Source organism: Equus caballus, chromosome 27 (genome assembly GCF_041296265.1).
Source record: "Equus caballus isolate H_3958 breed thoroughbred chromosome 27, TB-T2T, whole genome shotgun sequence".
NCBI classification, from domain to species: domain Eukaryota; kingdom Metazoa; phylum Chordata; class Mammalia; order Perissodactyla; family Equidae; genus Equus; species Equus caballus.
This window is the reverse complement of record NC_091710.1, coordinates 51,712,498-51,730,818: the sequence shown is the minus strand read 5'-3', so window position 1 is coordinate 51,730,818 and position 18,321 is coordinate 51,712,498.

Genomic DNA, 18,321 nt, shown 5'->3' with positions numbered 1-18,321 from the left:
AAGGAAAATGTAAATCTCAAAGGTTAGTTATTTGCTGAGGTATATGATGATAAAAGATCTATTTGCTGACAGTTATTTTGTGTATGTGATAATATGTATATATATTTTATATAAGTATATATGTTACATTGCCAAATACAGCTACAGAGTACTACATATTATTTTGAAAGTTCGCTTGGTTTTGGGGCTGGTCCAGTGGCATAGTAGTTAAGTTCACGCTCTGCTTTGGCCGCCCAGGGTTCGCTGGTTTGGATCCTGGGCGCGGACCTGCGCACTACTTATCAGGCCATGCTGTGGAGGCGTTCCACATATAAAATAGAGGAAGATGGGCACAGATGTTATATCAGGGCTAATCTTCCTCAAAAAAAAAAATTTGTTTTGATCCTTGGCAGCATCTCTCGAGTCCTTATTGTATGTGGGGTGGTGTGCCGACCTCCTGTGGGCGTTATCTCATCTAATCCTCATAATACACCTTGTGCCGCACTGTTGCTTGGCCATTGAGAGGAACATGTCTGCAGGCGGGATGCCAGGTTGTGAGTCCTGGTTCTCCGACTTGGTGTTTGACCTTGGGCAGGTTACTTCAAGTTTCTGTGCCCCAGTTCTCTCATGTTTGAGAGGGCGATAGTCACCATGTGTACCTCAGAGGCTTGTTGAGGGCTCGTGGAGCATTGTATGTCATGCGTGGAATGGAGCGGGGGCCTAGGACATCTTGTTCTTCAGCTTCTCCTCCTCTTCCCAGCTTTACAGATGAGGAAATTGAGGCTCAGAGAGCTTGAATAAAATACACAAAATCACACAACTAATGCTTCTAGCAGAAAAATGCACTCTCATTTTCTGATTAACAAGGATGCAATGCAATATTTCAAATTACTGAAGTGCCTTTAAAGGTGGATGGTCATAACTACAATCATAGTTATTTAAAGATTACAGGCTTTGTTTAAAATTGGAAGTCAACAGTATAGAGATTACAAAAAAGAAAGATTCTCCATCTTTCATAAGAAGATCTCATAGTCTGTCCACACTGATCCACATTGATCCTGACGGCCGAGGGGTGCCTGGCCCCTCACATTGGGAGCAGAGTCCTTTTCATGTCAGTAGAAGGGGCTGTGTAATGGCAGATTCAGAGTACTTCCTGAGAGTGGCATGGAGTAGAGTAATACTTGAAATTATCCCACTGATGGTCCTCACTGAGGGAAATCCCAAACTGTGAAATAGTCGGTGCTGTGTCTCTACATGTACGTCATCTTAAGCAAATTCCCTTCCCCGATTGAGCCCTCCTGTTTTGATAAAATGAGGAGAGTACTCACCTCATAGAGTTTAGTAAGAGTCAAATGAGATGATAGTTGTAAAAATGCATTTTTATTTAAAGTTTACCGTAAGTGTGGGAAATTCTTATGATTCTTACTAAATCATTTCAGCTTTACTTACTGTCTATAAAGTGTGAATAAGTAATTGTCCCTTATTTTCTGATGCATTTTGGGACTCAAACACATGATTATGAGGAATATTTATTATTAAACATTTTCTCAGTCATTCAGGATCATACTTATGTTGTGTTCTATCCATACATACTTGAGTTACTCTCTATCTAGGTCACAGGACAGTTTCTTAATTTTATGGACAACTAACCAGTTTTCATTTGTTCGTGACCACCTTCATTCTTCTTGCTTACCTGCACCCATCTTTTATAAGGTCTTTGAAGTTTGTTGCAGGGAAGATGGTCGAGAAAATTGTGTTCTTCCCACCCACCGGCCCATCCCAATGTTTTATCCCTGGCCAGAGTGGGAAATACCATTAACCACTATCGGAGGCCATTTCTGGTCTGTATAATGGAGACAAGGATGGAGAAAGAAGCTGATTTAGAAGGAAGAGCACTTTCACATTAAGTATCCATTGAAGAGAACCAGAACTAAAGGGGACGTTTATGTCAGGCTACTGGGTAGCAAAGGTGAGGAGAGGAGAGGGGAGTGCGTCTCTTCCCGTCATCTGGAACGCATCCGACTGTGGGGGGGGTGGTTGTTTGCTTGCATTGGCGCATTTGATTTTATTCTGGATGATGGTGGCTGAAGTTGGACCTTCTAGAGAGCCAGGCAGAATTGCTAGCAGCACAGTCATTGTCCCTTTTAAAGATTTCTGATGTGGTGATCCCGTTATTGGTGCCAAGGTCTTCTAAAACTGCAGGCAGCACTGTGCCTTCACTTTCCAAGTATTCCCTGAATGCCCGCGCTGGGCTCGGTGCTCTGCCAGGGGCTGGACTGCCACAGTTGTTTCCAGAGGTGCCGCTCAGGATGTACAGAAAGCCTAGTGAGGAATCCAGCAAAGCCAGACACATGTCAGGAAATGAAGGGAAGGCCTCACCATGGTCCCATAAGGACTAGTGACTACACAACCATCCCGACCACGTCCCTCGTTCAAGTCTTGGCAGAGACTATAAGTATGATGCTGGAGGGGCCTGTGTGGGCACTAACTGTTTCTGACGCAATCCATTATTGGCTTGCTCTTTGTGGGAGGCCACTGTTCCCTGAACCAGAGAGTAAAGCAGTTGCTGCTGCTCCATGGGTGAGGTCACACCACTGACAGCACTGCCAGTTACACGCTCTGTGTGTCTCTGAAAAGTGTAGCTTCTGTTGTTCAGATGGTGGGAACACGGTTCTTTATCAGTTGTTCTGTCTTTTAATGTTTCTCATTTGTGAAGGTGATTTGGGGGAGGAGAGACTGGGGAGTAAGAGGAGGATGGGGCGAGAGATGGATTCAGAGCCAGGTCGCTGGGGTTTGAATCCCTCTGGCCGCTCCGCAGCTGAGTGACCTTGGTCAGGTTCCTCATCTCTGTGCCTCAGTTTCGTTAGTTATAAAATAGAAATGATGATAATGCTGCTTACCTCCTAGGGCTATTGTGAGGATTAAGGGAAATAACCCATGTGAAGCCCCTGGATTAGAGCCTGTCGCATCCTGAGCACTAGGTGTTAGCTGTTGATATCGGTGCTCCAACAAATCCGGATGATCCACAATGACAGCAGTGAACCGTGTCCCCAGGAGCCCCAGTATTAAATTGGGCAGCTAAACTATCAAATTGGTGTTATACCTGTGCCTTTTATTGTAAACCACCTCAAACACCATGTCCATATGGATGTCCATAAGTGAGTTCTGCCTCGCACTAGAACAAGTAACATTTTTTTTTTTTAAAGATTTTATTTTTTTCCTTTTTCTCCCCAAAGCCCCCGGTACATAGTTGTATATTCTTCATTGTGGGTCCTTCTAGTTGTGGCATGTGGGACGCTGCCTCAGCGTGGTTTGATGAGCAGTGCCATGTCCGCGCCCAGGATTCGAACCAACGAAACACTGGGCCGCCTGCAGCGGAGCACGCGAACTTAACCACTCGGCCATGGGGCCAGCCCCAAGTAACATTTTTATTTTAGGTTTTTGGTATATTGGTCTAATTTGGCATATGACAGACAAAAACTGGACACTGTGAAATGAAATAAAGAATATTTTGAAAAATCAATACCAGACAATGTATCCCTCTCTTCTTGTGTGCTAATATTTAATATCTTTACTCTTTTTGGTCTCTGTATTTCCTCCCTGTTCTCTATTTCTAGAAGTTGAGATAAATAAAGGATTTCAGATCTGAAATAAATCCAGTGGAAAGTGTCCCTCCGTGCATCTTTGCCTCTGGTACCTCTTGTCTCTGTGGTCCCTAACATGCTCTTACTCTGGTTGTCTGCTGGTTTTCTAACTTTCTTGATTGTGTCACTTTGGTTCCTGATGTGTTTTATTACTGGCCGCTAGCTCCAATCTCACGTAAAACAGCAACAGGGCTTAAACTGAACTCGGCCTCAAGGCAGAGCAGTGTACAGAAATATCAGTCTGAGAGTCAGGAGACCTGGAGTTGTGGCCAGGTTCCAGATGTGTGACGGTGGGTCACTTCTTTCTGGATCGCAGCGTCTTTTGTGACACGGGGCTGAGTCACATGGTTGCTGAAGTCTTTCCATCCTCCAGTCTGTCATTCCCCGGTATCCTCCCTGCCCCCTGGGCCTGATGCATGGGGCTGCCTTCAACCACTCCTTCCACCTGTCTCCCCAGGCTAGGCTGCTTGACGGTTTCTTTGGTTTCTTTATCCTGTCTTCATCGGTGTCCTCCCTCTCTTCATGCCCCCCCAAAAGCCCCCTACACTGAGTGCTGGGCCAGTATGACAGCTTCCCAGTTTCCCTCTTAGAACATGTAAGTCACACCCTACTCTCCACATCTGCACTTTCTTCTGTGGGAGCCACAGTCCCATGTGGCCACCGAGCCCTTGAAATAATGCATACTTCATATTTCAAAATTAGTACAAAAAAGATTGTAAAATAGTCCATTAATCTTTATATTGATTATGTATTGTAATAATATTTTGGATATATCATGCTCAATAAAATATATTAAAATTAATTTCACCTGTTTTACTTTTTAAAATGTGGCTACTAGAAAATTAAAAATTGCATATGTGTCTGGCATTATGTTTCTGTTGGACAGGCCTAGTCTACAAGATGGCAAAGGTCAGGGGCTTTTCCCTCCACTGTCATGTCCTGAGGCTCCAGCGCAATTCCAATTCCCGGCACAGTGAGGGGCTCAGCAGGGTTTCTTTAACTCGTTCAGTAGATACAGATCTGAGCGTTGCCTTCATCATTGTGATACCAGATTAAATATCAGTTGAAGGTTTTCTGAAGCAGCTATGTTTTAATTTTATAGTCTGAAGTCAGCAAATTCTTTTAAAAAGTAAATGACTTAATCAAATTTACTAAGTGATACAGAAGTTCTCATTTGGAAGGACCATCCAGTTATTGATGCTCTTCCAGACAATAAAGCACAACCAAGAAACAAAATCTGAAGAAACATGACAATATTGAGATGTATTCATTCTGAATTGGGCTTACAGTGGCTACTACATTCTACTAGTCTCTGTGTTTCTTTGTATCTTTAAATTTTTCTGAATTTAAAAATGTTGAATCCAGGCACATAGATTGTTTTGTTTAGCAGTATTATCTGAAGGTGATTCTATATCACATCACAATCACTAGTTAAATATGTCACCACTTTTCCTTGATCACTAGCCCAAGTATGAATGGAATCAGTAAAATCTTATGAATGCAAGTAATTGAAAAATCCTCTTACAAGTTTCTCTCTGGTATAGCTGAATGTAATCAGTGAATGTTAAGTGGTGCTATGATTCCAAACAATTCTTGGAAATATTTGTTTGTTGCATCTGCTTATAATGAAGAGCAAAAAATGTATTACTTCTCTCTGCTCCTTTCATCCCAAAGAAAATTACTTGGGATGAATTGTGTTGAAAGACAGTGTGTTTATAGTGGCCTCAGAAGACACATTAAAAATGCTGACAGCAAAAGAACAAGACATTTTAACAAGGTAGCAGTTAATAATTCCAAGAAGTGCCTAGGAAACAAGATAATTCCCTCTGAGTTGTTAAAAGAACACGTTTGTAATCTAGTAAATAATTTTGGCACTTTAGGTTAGGACTAATGGTTACAGATGAGATCAGTTTCTAGACAGGTCAGTGCAGTGAGACAACCCAGAACCTTGAGTGGGGGAAAGACTGTATCGGGGGAGGCGAGCACCCCTGGCTCGCTTTTCAGATGCAGAAACGACCATGAGGACTGCAGGAAATCAGAGCTCACAGGTCGAGGGGTCAGTAATAGAGACAGAATGAGAACCTCATCTCCTGATCCTCTGCCCGTTTGAACTATAATCACCAAATCTTGATGTGACTTTATTATAAGGAGTATAATATGCATAGAGGAATATATTCATATCTAATTTCATACCTATGGAATATATGTGTATATACATATATGTACAAGATTTACCATTGATAAGGACTTTTCAGACAATGCTGAATTGCCTTTCTTCACATCTTTAATGTCGAGTCCAGGATCTAGGTGACCTTCTCTGAAGAGGCCCTCCACGAATTGTAGGTGGGTGACCTCCCACTCTGTGCTCAGTGGCACAATGAATGCTTCAAGCAACCTCACCCTGAAGCCTCGCAGTGAATTTGGAGGCAGCTGACTTTGATGTAAGTGGTTTATCCTTGGGTTCCTTAATTTCCGCACATGCCCAATTACCATCTCTCTTAACCTCTTACAGAAATCTTCACTTAACAAGAACATATTACATTTATGTGCATTTTCCTGCCATATTCGTCTGTCTCCACCAGACTAGGGCAGCACTGGGTCTTTACGTAAAATGTTTAATCAAGAGTGTAAAGTATTCTATATTTGACAGAATTCTCAAAGCATCAGCCATATCCATATTCAAATAAAAGCCCCACTCATGATAATCAGAATAGCTGTCCTTTGTTTACTCTCTAATAGACACTGTGCAAAGTGCTTTACAAATATTCTCCTTTAATTCTCACAATAACCTTGTGAAGTGGGTTAGGGGTCCCAAGATGTCCTGCAATGAGTATTTATTACCTTTTTAAAATCTCATCGTCCAAAAGCAGAGTCAGGTCCTAAAAGATGGCTGACATTTGCTCTTATGCCGCACAGAGGAGTGAAACCGGTCTGCGGAGGCTGGGAACAGAAAACCGCCCCCCTGCTGCTGGGAGGCAGGGTTTCCCAGTCTCCTCCCAGTGGCCTCCTCGTGTCACCAGGGAAGTCACTAGCATGCCTCTGTCACTAGTTTCATAAACCGAAGGCAGCTGTGCCCAACCGGCTGAATCATCAAGGATCTGAACACCCAGCGTTGCCCTGGGTGACTCGCGTAACTTGTGTGGGCCTGTCTTCTAGTTTGGAAATGGAGGGAACTGCTTTGCAGAGAGATCATGGCACTGAGTTAAACTCACACCCTGGGCAGATGGCAGGCACAAGATAAATGGTAACCGTTATCACAAGTCATGATGGTGAAATTCCCAACTGCATGCTTGCCACCCAGTGTCATGGTGAAGATCAAGGAAATGTAAGTAAAAGCACTTAGCATGACTGCCTGGCACACAGTAGGTGGTCAACAGGTGTCTCTTCATAATAAAGAATCTTACGGTCTCTTTCCTGTAAACTCAACCCATTGAAGATGGAAATGATGGCTCTTGCTTTCGCTACGGAAGCCAATGACCGATGCCTGGAGCTGGAAAAAGAGTTACCTCCTTCCAAATTTGGTGAAAGAGTAGCTGTCTTTTACAGAGCCTCATTCTGTTTTTCTTCTGTGGTCTCATCGGTGGTGAGGGGAGGACTAGTGGGCTAAGAACAGGCATCTTGACCTCTCCTGGTTCTACCCCGGGAGACAGAGCAGGAAAGGCTGAGAAATCACAGAGGCCGGGGCCCCACTGCCTTATCTCCTCCAGACCTCATCAGTGCTTTATGGCAGAGCTCCTGCTGTTACCCACGTTAGCAATGGGGAGCCAGCGCGTTGGAGAGGAGAGTCATCTGCTGGAGTCGCCCTTGAACTGCCAGGTGTGACTCCAAAGTCTGTGCTTTACCCTCTGTGCTATTATTGCCCTCTAGTCTTGAGCCAAAATCCAGTGGAAAGCTGGCTCTGAAGACTTAAATTCCAAGGGCAGCCTAGGGGTTTAAGGGGTAAATGAAGCCACTGATAGCTTCCTTTGAAACCATAAACATGGAAGAGAAGAAAAGGCCTTGTTAATAGGCTCGTGCAGTATCTTAGGTTTTCACATGAAACAGTACTTGAAGCCTATCTCGACACACCATGTGGGTGGTGGTGTGATTCCTCTGCATCGATGGACTTTGGGGTGAAAGGCAGGAATTCAAGTCAAGGGAGTGGATGGGAGAGAGAGCAGGAAACCCCGCTGAAGGCGGACTTTGAATTGGAGTTCCTTTGCCACGATTGCCTGCCACCCCCTGGTGGCCACTTAATGGTTGGAAAGTGCTTCTCAAAGGCAAGGACCTCTGGTGAGAAGTCACGCTCACCAGGTGGCAAACCTTACACCTGCAGGCCCAGATGCTCCCACAGATGCAGGGGATCCAGCACAGTCATTTGGAGCAGAAAGGAAACTACCTTACCAGCATCTTCTCTCCTTGCTCCCAACCTGAAGGATTTCATCTCCAGTTAAATGCACCCCGGCCTCATTCACTGCTCCATGCGCCATAAAAATGTCATCACATTTGGCAGGCTGTGCCTCGCCTACTGGCAATTCGCAAAGCCCCGCGTCCTGCCAGCTCTGTGCTTGCTCATTCCCTGCTGGCCCCAGTCCCTCCCTTGGGGCTGCGTCCTCTTCTGGGTCACTTGAGGCACTGGGAACTCAGTCCTGGCTGGAAACGCCCCCGGAGCCCTGGGAGCAGCATTGGCAACATCCCATTCACTCCGATGGGACAGTGAACTAGCAAGAATGTCTCTGCGGCTATGTGTCTGGGTGGGATGTGTTTCCAGTCCCCTATAAAATGTTTCAGCTCCATTTCGGTGAGGTAACCATCTCCCGGAGGCCTGTCAATAAACGCATGGCAGACGAGGGTTCTGGCCTCCCTGAGCAGCCTGCTTAGCCTGTTGTTACCTTCAGCCACATCCATATGGACAGGCGGGCCTGGCTGCAGAGGTGGGAGCCTCCACTCTCCCTGGACCAAGGGAGCCCGCCCCTCAGGGCTGAGTGGAGAATGCAGAGGCCCCTAGTGTGGGCCAGTGACTTTCAGATGGGGAGACAGAGGCTGGAGTGGTAACAGCCTGGCCCGGTCACCTCTGAGGGAACCGGAACCTGGGTCCCCGACTGTTAGTCCTGTGGGACACAGTGCCATCAGGTGTTTTACTTGTCTTGCTTCATCCTCCCAAGTCTATAAAGTGGGCATCATTGTTCCCACTTTACAGACAAGAAAACCAAGTCTCAGAGCTGGGAAAAGACACGGCCACCGTTGTAGAACTAATCCCTGAAAGAGCTGCTGGGACTTGCTTGTATGTGTACTTGTCTGCAAAGCTTTGGGAGGCAGATAACAGGGAGGGGGTCGTTTCAGGCCAGGGGAACATGGGAGAAACCAATGTCAGTTGTTGAGACGCCCAGGCTGTGGCATTTTGTTCGTGCAGCCCCAGCTGACAGGACGCAGGTTGTGTGCCTCCCCACTGGAAGGGGCCTCCTGGAGGATTTCTCTGCACGCGGTGAATTAAGGAGCTGTCAGGACCCCAGGGATCAGGCCCAGGGCCCGAAGTGCCCTAGGAGGCTGTTATTTAAACTGGATATTGCTGTTTCAGTTCATTTTACATCGGGGGCAGAAGAAAACAAACTGGTGATATTTTAGGGTTGCGGGGAAAAGCCTCTATCCTTATCGGACAAGAAGACCATTCTCAAAGGTGATCAAAATACAGCCCAGGGCAGCTGGGAACGCTCTTTCTCTGAACCTCTCCCCAGGCCTTCCTGTTTATCCTGGGACCGCGCATCCTGCAGGCACTGACGGCAGAGGATGTCAGTCACAAACCTGCTCGGAGCCAGCGCACGCCCGTCCCAAGTCAAAAGTCACAGCAGCGGGCCCGGAAAGACAGTTTCCACAGGACGAGTCAAAAAGGCGGCACCTTTTCTGCCCATCGAGGGATGAGCCGCCTGTGGTAGGAAAGGATTTACAACCAGCCTCGTAAACACCGCGAGCCCCGGCGCCTGGCGTGGGGGAAAAGGCCCCTCCCGGGGACCCGGAGGCGTAAACAGCTCGGGTTTCCGCGGGGGATGGAGCCGCCTGAAAGGCCAGGCTGACGGAAAAACAAAAACCGACAGCCCGACTTCCGAGCCGGAGCCGCAGCTCCTGGGGAGGGAGGCCCCGCGCGCGCAGAGGGGTCGGGCCGGCGGCGCCGCGCCTCGTGTGCGCCCCGCGGATGCGCGGCTGCCGGAGCGCGCGGACGGGGCGCGCGTTGCAGGTGGTGATTCTCGCCGAAAGCATTCTAGCCTCTGGGACCCGGCAATGATTCTGGCTGCACACTTGTCCCCAGACAGGCTTCCAGATTTAGGACATTGTATTTGGGTTTTTTTCCCCTTGCTCCTTCGAGTTTATTCGAGCTTTGCCTTCCCTTCCTGCTTCTCTCCTTTAATGTGCCTCCCAGCTAAGGCGGGAGCTGTGGGTCCCAGACCGGGGATTCGGCACCATCTAGTGGCCAGCGGAGAGGTGTCGGCTCGCTGAAACTGCCTGGGAATAATAACAACTAGGCGTAGATCCAGGTCGTCCAGCATGAGTTTAAATAACAAAGATCAACAGAACAGAACAAAAACACTGACAACAACAACAAAGGACACAGTGAGCGCTCGGCGTCAGATTAATACCGAGGACATGGGGGGCCCTGCAGCCAGGCCCAACGAGGCCAGGTCTTCCATTCTTTCCTGGCCCTGCTTTAAAAGAAGCTGTGAGTGGGAGGCCTGGGCTTGACCCAAGGAGGTTTGCACCATTCTGCAGACCCCCGTTTCTCTCCTGCCTACCGTCTGCTCCAGAGCAGAACTTTTCCACGACTCTGCTGTCTGTTGGAGAGTGGCTTTCCGGCGCACTCCGGCCGTCATCAGTCATGGGTGCTTGTGCAGTGTGGGGAGAGGGTGGGTCAGACGCACCCCTGATGGCCTGGTTCTTAAATCTGCCAGGTCCATCCTCAGGAGACTGAGTCAGTAGGTCTGAGAGGAGCCCGGAAACTCGCTTTTTTAACCACCTGCCAAGTGATTGTGACACAGGAGGTATGTGGATGTAGGAATGAGGCCCATGGAGGAGGGGAATGGCTCCTAACCGTAAACCCGGGACGACAGATTACTTGTGTGTAGTTGACCTCATGCTTGCTGTCAGAGCCACCTGCTCTCATAATCTCGTACACCGGTAACATGGGGCCACCTCCTCCAGCTAGGATGTAGTCACTGCCTTTTGGATGGCGTGAGGCTGTCATCTCTCCAGAGGAGACCGGTTGTTGCTGGGATAACCGGCTTAGGTCAAGCTGACGTGTGGTGGAGGGGCTGGTTTTCACTCTGTGCAAAACACTTAAAAATAGATATTCCTGCTTTCTCTTTGGACACCAGAGGAAAGATATTTACTGCAAACATAAAGCAAGAGGACAATTTGCAAGAGCTGCTGAGGGGAATCTGAGAGAGCCCAGCCTTTGCGTCCTGTGGTGCACCGGGATTTCAGAAGCCAGGAGACATGGAGGAAACATCCCTCGCAATTCTCCTTCCAGTCATCCCTGTGCTTTCATAGAACAGTGGAAAACCATGCTCCTGAGTGCACATGGCGAGATCTGAAGAAGGTCCTGGGAGGAAAGGCGTCGCGAAATCTTATTAAAACTGGTTAGGGTCCCACGGATAGCCTGCAACAGATCGTAGTTCTGAGGGTTTCCATAAAAAGGTATTCATTTTCAGGTTGAATGAAGCTGGCACAGACAGGAAGCTGATGAAGCGCTCCCACGTCCAGTGGTCATATGAGTGTGGGCCCCCTGCCGCCAATGGGTGGCTCTGGGGAAGAGTTTCTCTGAGTCTTAATTTCCTCATTTGCAACATGGGAGAAAGATAACAGTTCTTTCCCCGTTGGATTGTTGGGAGGCTCATGTGACATGACACATGACAAATGCTCGATAAATGTTTGCTATTATGACCTGAGAAAAGTATAATTCATTCAAAGAAGTCCAAGGAAATCCAGGTAAATTTTAAGCCAGTATATTTTTCTGTGAATGGGAAACTATCATCTTTAGGCTAAAAAAAAAAAAGAACTATGTTATTTTTCTTTTTTGGTTTGGTTTTTCCTTAAAAAAAAAAATAGAAAAAGCAAAAAAACTGTCCCCAAACGTAAGCAAGCAAATGAACTAAAGGAAATTTACAACCATGGGGAGTCATGAAATTGCAAGGCGTCCCTGGGGACGAGTGGAAGCCCATTGCTCCATTGCTCCAGCCCATGGAATCATTCAGGAATGTCCTCCCCGGGACTGGACAGAATGATGCAGGCCGATTTTCCATCTGAGATGTGTGCAGTGCTGTGAGGATGGTTCCCACTGGCCACTGACCAATCTGAGGCCTGTGACTAGGTGACTGCTTTCTTTCCATGTGGAAAAACCACTTTTAATGGGAGAAATCAGGGTGGTGGAATCTTTCGCGTCTCATGATGGTCAGAAGCATTTCCTAGTTCTTCTCTCCGGATTCCGACCACCAGAAGGCATTGACCTTGTTGAAAGCATGAAAGTCCATCTGCTATAACTAGAATTTTCCCCAACCGCAGCCCTTTGACTCAAGTTGGGAGGCACTGTTATGTGGATGCTGCTCATCCTTCCTGGGGCTGCTGCTCAGGGAATGAATAGAAATTGGCTTTTGCACAGGCAACTGTTGAAAGAGCACTGGATTCCGTCAGAGAATCTGATCTTAAATGCTAAGGGCCATTTACAAATTGTGTGATCTTGAGAAATTCTTCCTTTTCAGCTTCTGTGTATTTATCTGTAAAATGAGGTAATAAAAACTAACAGGGCTACCAAGAAGAATAAAACCGAGGAATATGAGGTTCTATTATCCAGCTCGATGCATAAGTATTAGTTGAATATGAGTATGTGGGAGGGGATGGGGTTGACATGTTGATAAGCTTAAGACTACCAAGGGATTGTGGAAACCATAAGGACAAACTTAGAATGTTCGTAAATATAGGTCAAATACTTCCATTTACTCAGTAAGCTAGGTCAGCGCAGGGCAGCATTGTCAGCATGGATACAGGAGAAGTTAGTCTATTTCCTAGAGACTTCCAGAAAAGTCTCCAAAACTTTAGATGCCTGTTACTTTTTAAGAATGGTGGCCTCAACAGGCTTTCCCTCCAACATAGCTGCTATGGATTGAACCATGTGCGTTGGAAGAAAAACAGGAGATGTGCAGCATGAGGGTCAGAGGACTGGGCCAATGGCAGGCACACACAGACCAGGCTAGCAGGGGAAGGTCGACTGAGTTCCAGTCTATTTGGTGCAAGTTTCTGCCTGATACAGGCGCACTATATTGGATGGCAGCAAGTAACCCCATGGAGTCCTCTCACTGGGGATGTGTAAAATGCAGGGGAACCCTGAGAAGGGGGTGCCCTTGAGTTAAACTGGATTCTGGGCTGTGGGGAACCTCTGCCCTGCTTCCACGTACATCTGGCTGTGCTCCCCGTTCTCAGAAACCGAGAGACCCTGAATCCTCTGTGGCTGACCTTCCAATGACCTGTTCCAGATGGTGACGTCTGCATATCTGTTCCTTGCAGCCTTTACGACTCAGATCAATACATTCTTGTAACCGTAGGTCCTAGGCAAGACAAACAGCTTTTGTTTTAAAGCATCAGATGTTGGATTCCAGCCACTAGACCACCAGGGAACCTAAAGCAATCAGATATTGGAGACACCAGTTAAAAAATAGACATTCAATATAGTGCATAGGAGGGAGGTAGAGTTTTGAGAAATGAGAGAGCAAGACGGCAGGAAAGCCAGCGTTTTCTTGTTGAAATGAGGCTGGCATGACCGCCATGACACTCCTGGGCTACGATTTCCTGCTCTGCCATGTGGCTGGGGAGGTGGAAGAGCAGAGAGCCTCCAGCAGAGCAGAATTCCAGGGACTCTGACCGCCCTGAGGATCAAGAGCTGTCGGACGACGGCTGATGAAGGCTTTCCATGAAAAGCCTGCAGAGGAGTCAGAAGGACTCACTGCTGCGAGTTTGAGAGTGACTTTGAAGGGGTGTTTTGGTCAAGTCTGAGGAGGGAACAGTGGTTGGATGGAGGAAATGCTTAGTATTGGATGGTAATGGAAGACTGTTGAGAAGGGTTTCTAATTGCGTGGAAGTATATATATACTTAAAAATGTAAGTCCTGATTGTATTTCACGTCCATCGGGGTAAACACTGGCACAGAGGGGAGACAACATGAAGACACCCAGGAAGATGCCACGTGAAGACAGAGGATTGGAGATTGGCATCGACAAGCCAAGGAATGCCCAAGCTCCCCAGCGAACAACCAGGAGCTGAGAAGACGCCAGAGAGGATCCCACCAGGGTTTCAGAGGGAGCTCAGCCCTGCCCACACCTTGATCTTGGACTTCCAGCCTCCAGGACCGGGAGACAATGCATTTCTGTTCTAAGCCACCTAGTCTGTGGTGCTTTGTGACGGCTGTCCTAGGAAGCACACACAGGTTTGGATAAGGAGGTTTAGCTAATGAGGAATTCTAACTCCTTAGAGAATGAACTGAAGTGGAGAAGTTGAGATTCTCTTAGGTCCAATTCATCATTCTCTGGGTAGCAAAATTGATGGGCCAAAGAGAAACCCACTGCCAAAGGCAGTTAATTCTATTTTCAGGTGAAGTTCCTAAAAATCGATAAGCATATGAAAGCTGGCTATGCACACCAACATCTATAAAGTAGCAGGATTCACACACGCATAATTTTCTAGATGAACTAAAACAGGTGAATTAGAAAATTACTGTTTACTTTCAAAATGTATAGAATACCTTTAAATAGTAAGATTGCTATTGAATTTAAGATTACTTTTTTACTAATAGTATTTTATTTTATATGAATATTTGAGTTGCATGTCTGTTATGTAAAGTGCTGGATATCAATGGTTCACTTCAGTGCGAATTTGTTATAAAACCATCAAATGTACCTGATGAGTGTTTCACCTGCTCTCATCTACAGAAGAAAACAATTTACTCACATGTTCTACTCTAAACTTTCCTGTATCTGTCTATTAAGATTGTCTCCCTAAGTGTTAATCTCGGGAAAAATGTAATTGGTCTAGTTCCAGTTATTATGAAAACCAATAATCATAAAATTTCATTTTTAAAAGGATTTGATACAGACTGAGAAGAAGTTATATTAGGATAGGCAATAGGCTGCATAAACTTCCCAGGTTGACTCCTTTCCAATAAGTCACACAGAACAGAACACTTTACTGCTCAATTAGGACTTTTTCTATGAAAATAGAATCCTTGTGCTAGATCAGAATTTACCAAGGCAGATTAGAAGCCCCTTAGAAATGCCCAAAGGATGCCTTGCACAGGCTCTGAAATGGTTTCATACCAGGAACAAAATTGACCAAGATGCATCCATTGCTATTTAATCTTCTCAAGCAGACTGAGGAGACTCAAACTTGTCTGTTCTTTTCTTAACTGTGTCTGTGCTGAGAAAAAAGTTGAAATAGAAGATTATCAGGCCAGATGTCTGCTCCTTCCACCCCAGTCATGTTCTGATGACAATTAGCAAACACTAGGAGTGATGTTGGGGGGCCCATCCATACTCTGTCTGCTTTGGGACATTGATAAAGTTGTGAGTCTGTTCAGATGCGCACCTGACATTCATCCCTCAGCCACTCATCCATCCTTTCATTCATTCATTCAACTGGCATTTCTTAAGCAGCTTCTCTGTTGTGCTTGATACTACATTTCCATCAGATCATTTCTTTTGCTTCTTCATTGTGCAAAGAATAGATTAGACTTTAAGCCACAGCAGAGGCTGTTAAATGGTTCATTTCTTTAGTGCTCCCAAAACAAGTAGTGTAAGTTATCTCGTTCAATTACCTTAATAATTGTTACTGTTTTCTCTCCATTGTTTTATTTTATTTTATTTTCCAACAACTTTATTGACATAAAAATTGTATATATTTAAGGTGCACAACTTGATGTTATAGTATAGATGCATTGTGAGAAGACCATTACAATCAAGCTAAATAACTTATCCGTCACCTCTGCGCAGTTAGCATTTGTGTGTGTGTGTGTGTGTGTGTGTGCGTTGTGAGAAGGTTTATATTCTCATAGCAAATTTCAAGCATGTAATACAGTATTATTAACTATGGTCACCATGCTGTACATTAGATCCCCAGAGCTTGTTCCTTTGGCATAACTGAAACTTCCACCCTTTGACCAACTTGTCTTCATTTGCCCCTCCCCCTATTGTTTTACATAAATGACATCAGAGAAGCTGTGAGATTAAAGACCTTGCACAAAGTCACCATGTTATTGAGTCCTGGAGCTGCCACCTTAATAAGGTGTAAGGGGAGGTAATAGGTAAAATAGTTTCCCAGTTTTTGTCCCAACTTCCATCCAGCCATAGATATAAAAGCACTTGTCCCTAGTGCTTTTGAAGAGTTCAAAGCTCATGAGAGCTGACTGCTCCCTGTGCATGTTTCTTCCCAATTCCTTGGTCAGTGACCCCGGGTTGGTCGCTTGCAGTTGGCTGTGGTGGGAGTTTTTACACCATGGTAATTGACAAAAACTACAAATCAGGGCTCCCCACTCCCCTGCCTGAGAACCACTCATTTAGCATTTAGAGCCCACCACCAGGTCAAATGGGAATGACTGCCTTGCCGCTTGCTAGCTACATGACGCTTGGCCAATCACTTAACCCCTCTGAGTCTTGATTTTCCCGTCTGTGTTAGTTCACTCGGCTGCCATCACAGAGGGCCACACGCTGGGGGTCTTAAACAGCAGGCGTTTGTTGTCTCACAGTTCTGGAGGCCAGAAGTTCAAAATCAAGGTGTCAGCGGGGTTGGTTCCTTCTGAGGGCCATGAGAGAAGATCTCTTCCAGGCCTCTCTCCTTGTGGATGGCCATCTCCTCTCTGTGTCTCTTCACAGTCGTCCCTCTTTGTGTGTCAGTCTCTGGACGCCAGTGCTATAGACGGAAAGTTTATGTTCCCCTCAATTTCATATGTTGAAGCCCTCACGCTCACCGGGACTGTATTTGGAGATGGGGCCTTTAAGAAAGTGTTAAAGTTAAATGAGGTCATAAGGGTGGGGCCCTGATCCAATAGGATTAGTGTCCTTATAAGAAGAGATCCCAGAGAGCATGCTTTCTCTCTCTTGTCTCTGTTTCTCTCTTTCTTTACACGTGAGCACACACACACACATGCACACTCACACTCAGGAAAGGCCATGTGAGGATGCAGCAAGGAGGCAGCCGTCTGCAAGCCAGGAAGAGAGCTCTTCCTAGAAACCGAATCAGCCAGAGCCTTGATGTTGGACTGGCAGCCTCAGAACTGTGAGAAATACACTTTGATGGTTTAAGCCCCCAGCCTGTGTGAGGGTATTCTGTTTTGGCAACCCTAGGAAACAACACGACTGGTCATACTGGATCAGGGTCCACTCCAGTGACCTCGTTTTAACTTGATGATCTCTGTGAAGACTCCCTCTCCAAATCAGGTCACATTCTGAGGCCCTGGGGTTGGGATGTCAACATATGAATGCTGAGGGGACACGGTTCGGCCCGTAACATTCTCTAAACATGGGAGCTAAGCATATTACCCATCTCACAGGCTCGTTTCAAATATTAAAAATGCATATAAAGCACCTGACGCACAGTAGGCCCTCAGCAGTGGTAGCTTTTGTTCCCATAACTGCAAATCAGCATCTAGTTTATGCTCTTGATCCGCTCCCAGTGCCTTCCCTTTGCTCCATTACACTAGTGGGGCGGAAATGACTGCTAAGCGGGAAGGGAGTCAGGAGAGAGGACCACAGGGTCTACACTCCTGGAGGAGGCCCAGTCCCTGGACCCATCCAGAGAGCGGTGGCTATTGAACTTGGCCATGGGCACCATGTTGAGCCTTGCACAGACCTGTCGCCTGTGATAAATGCTCTGGGAATATTAGAAGGCCTTCCCGAAAGACCAGTAACCACGTACCTTTCTTTCTTCTCTCATCTACTTTTAAAACGTTATGGCAAAACACACACAATCAAATTGATCATTTCAGCCATTTTTAAGTGCACAGTTCAGTGGCATTAAGTACATTCACATTGTTGTGCAACCGTCACCCTCCATCTCCAGAACTTTTTCTTCTTCCCAAACTGAAACTCTGTCTCTGTTAAATAATCACTCCCTGTTCCCTCCTCCCCAGCCCCTGGCACCCACCATTCTACCTTCTTCTTTTTTTCCCCTTCGCTTAATTCATTAATTTAAAAAAAAATTTTAATTTTTTATTTTTGTTGAGGTAACATTGGTTTACAACATTATATACATTTCAGGTGTACATCATATTTTGATTTCTGTGTAGACTACGTCATGTTCACCAACCGAAGATTGCTTACAATCCATCACTGTACACATGTGCCTTATCACCCCTTTCGCCCTCCTCCTTGCTCCCTTCCCCTCCAGTAACCACCAATCTAATCCCTGTATCTATGTTTGCTTGTTGTTGTTTTTATCTTCCAATTATGAGTGAGATCATACAGTATTTGACTCTCTCCATCTGACTTATTTCACATAGCATAATACTCTCAAGGTCCATCCACGTTGCCACAAATGCCAAGAGTTCATCTTTTTATGGCCGAGGAGTATTCCATTGTGTGTATATATACCACGTCTTCTTTATCCATTCATCCGTTGATGGACACGTAGGTTGTTTCCACCATTTTGTTTTTTGTCTTTATGAATTTGCCAGCTGTGGGTACCTCATATA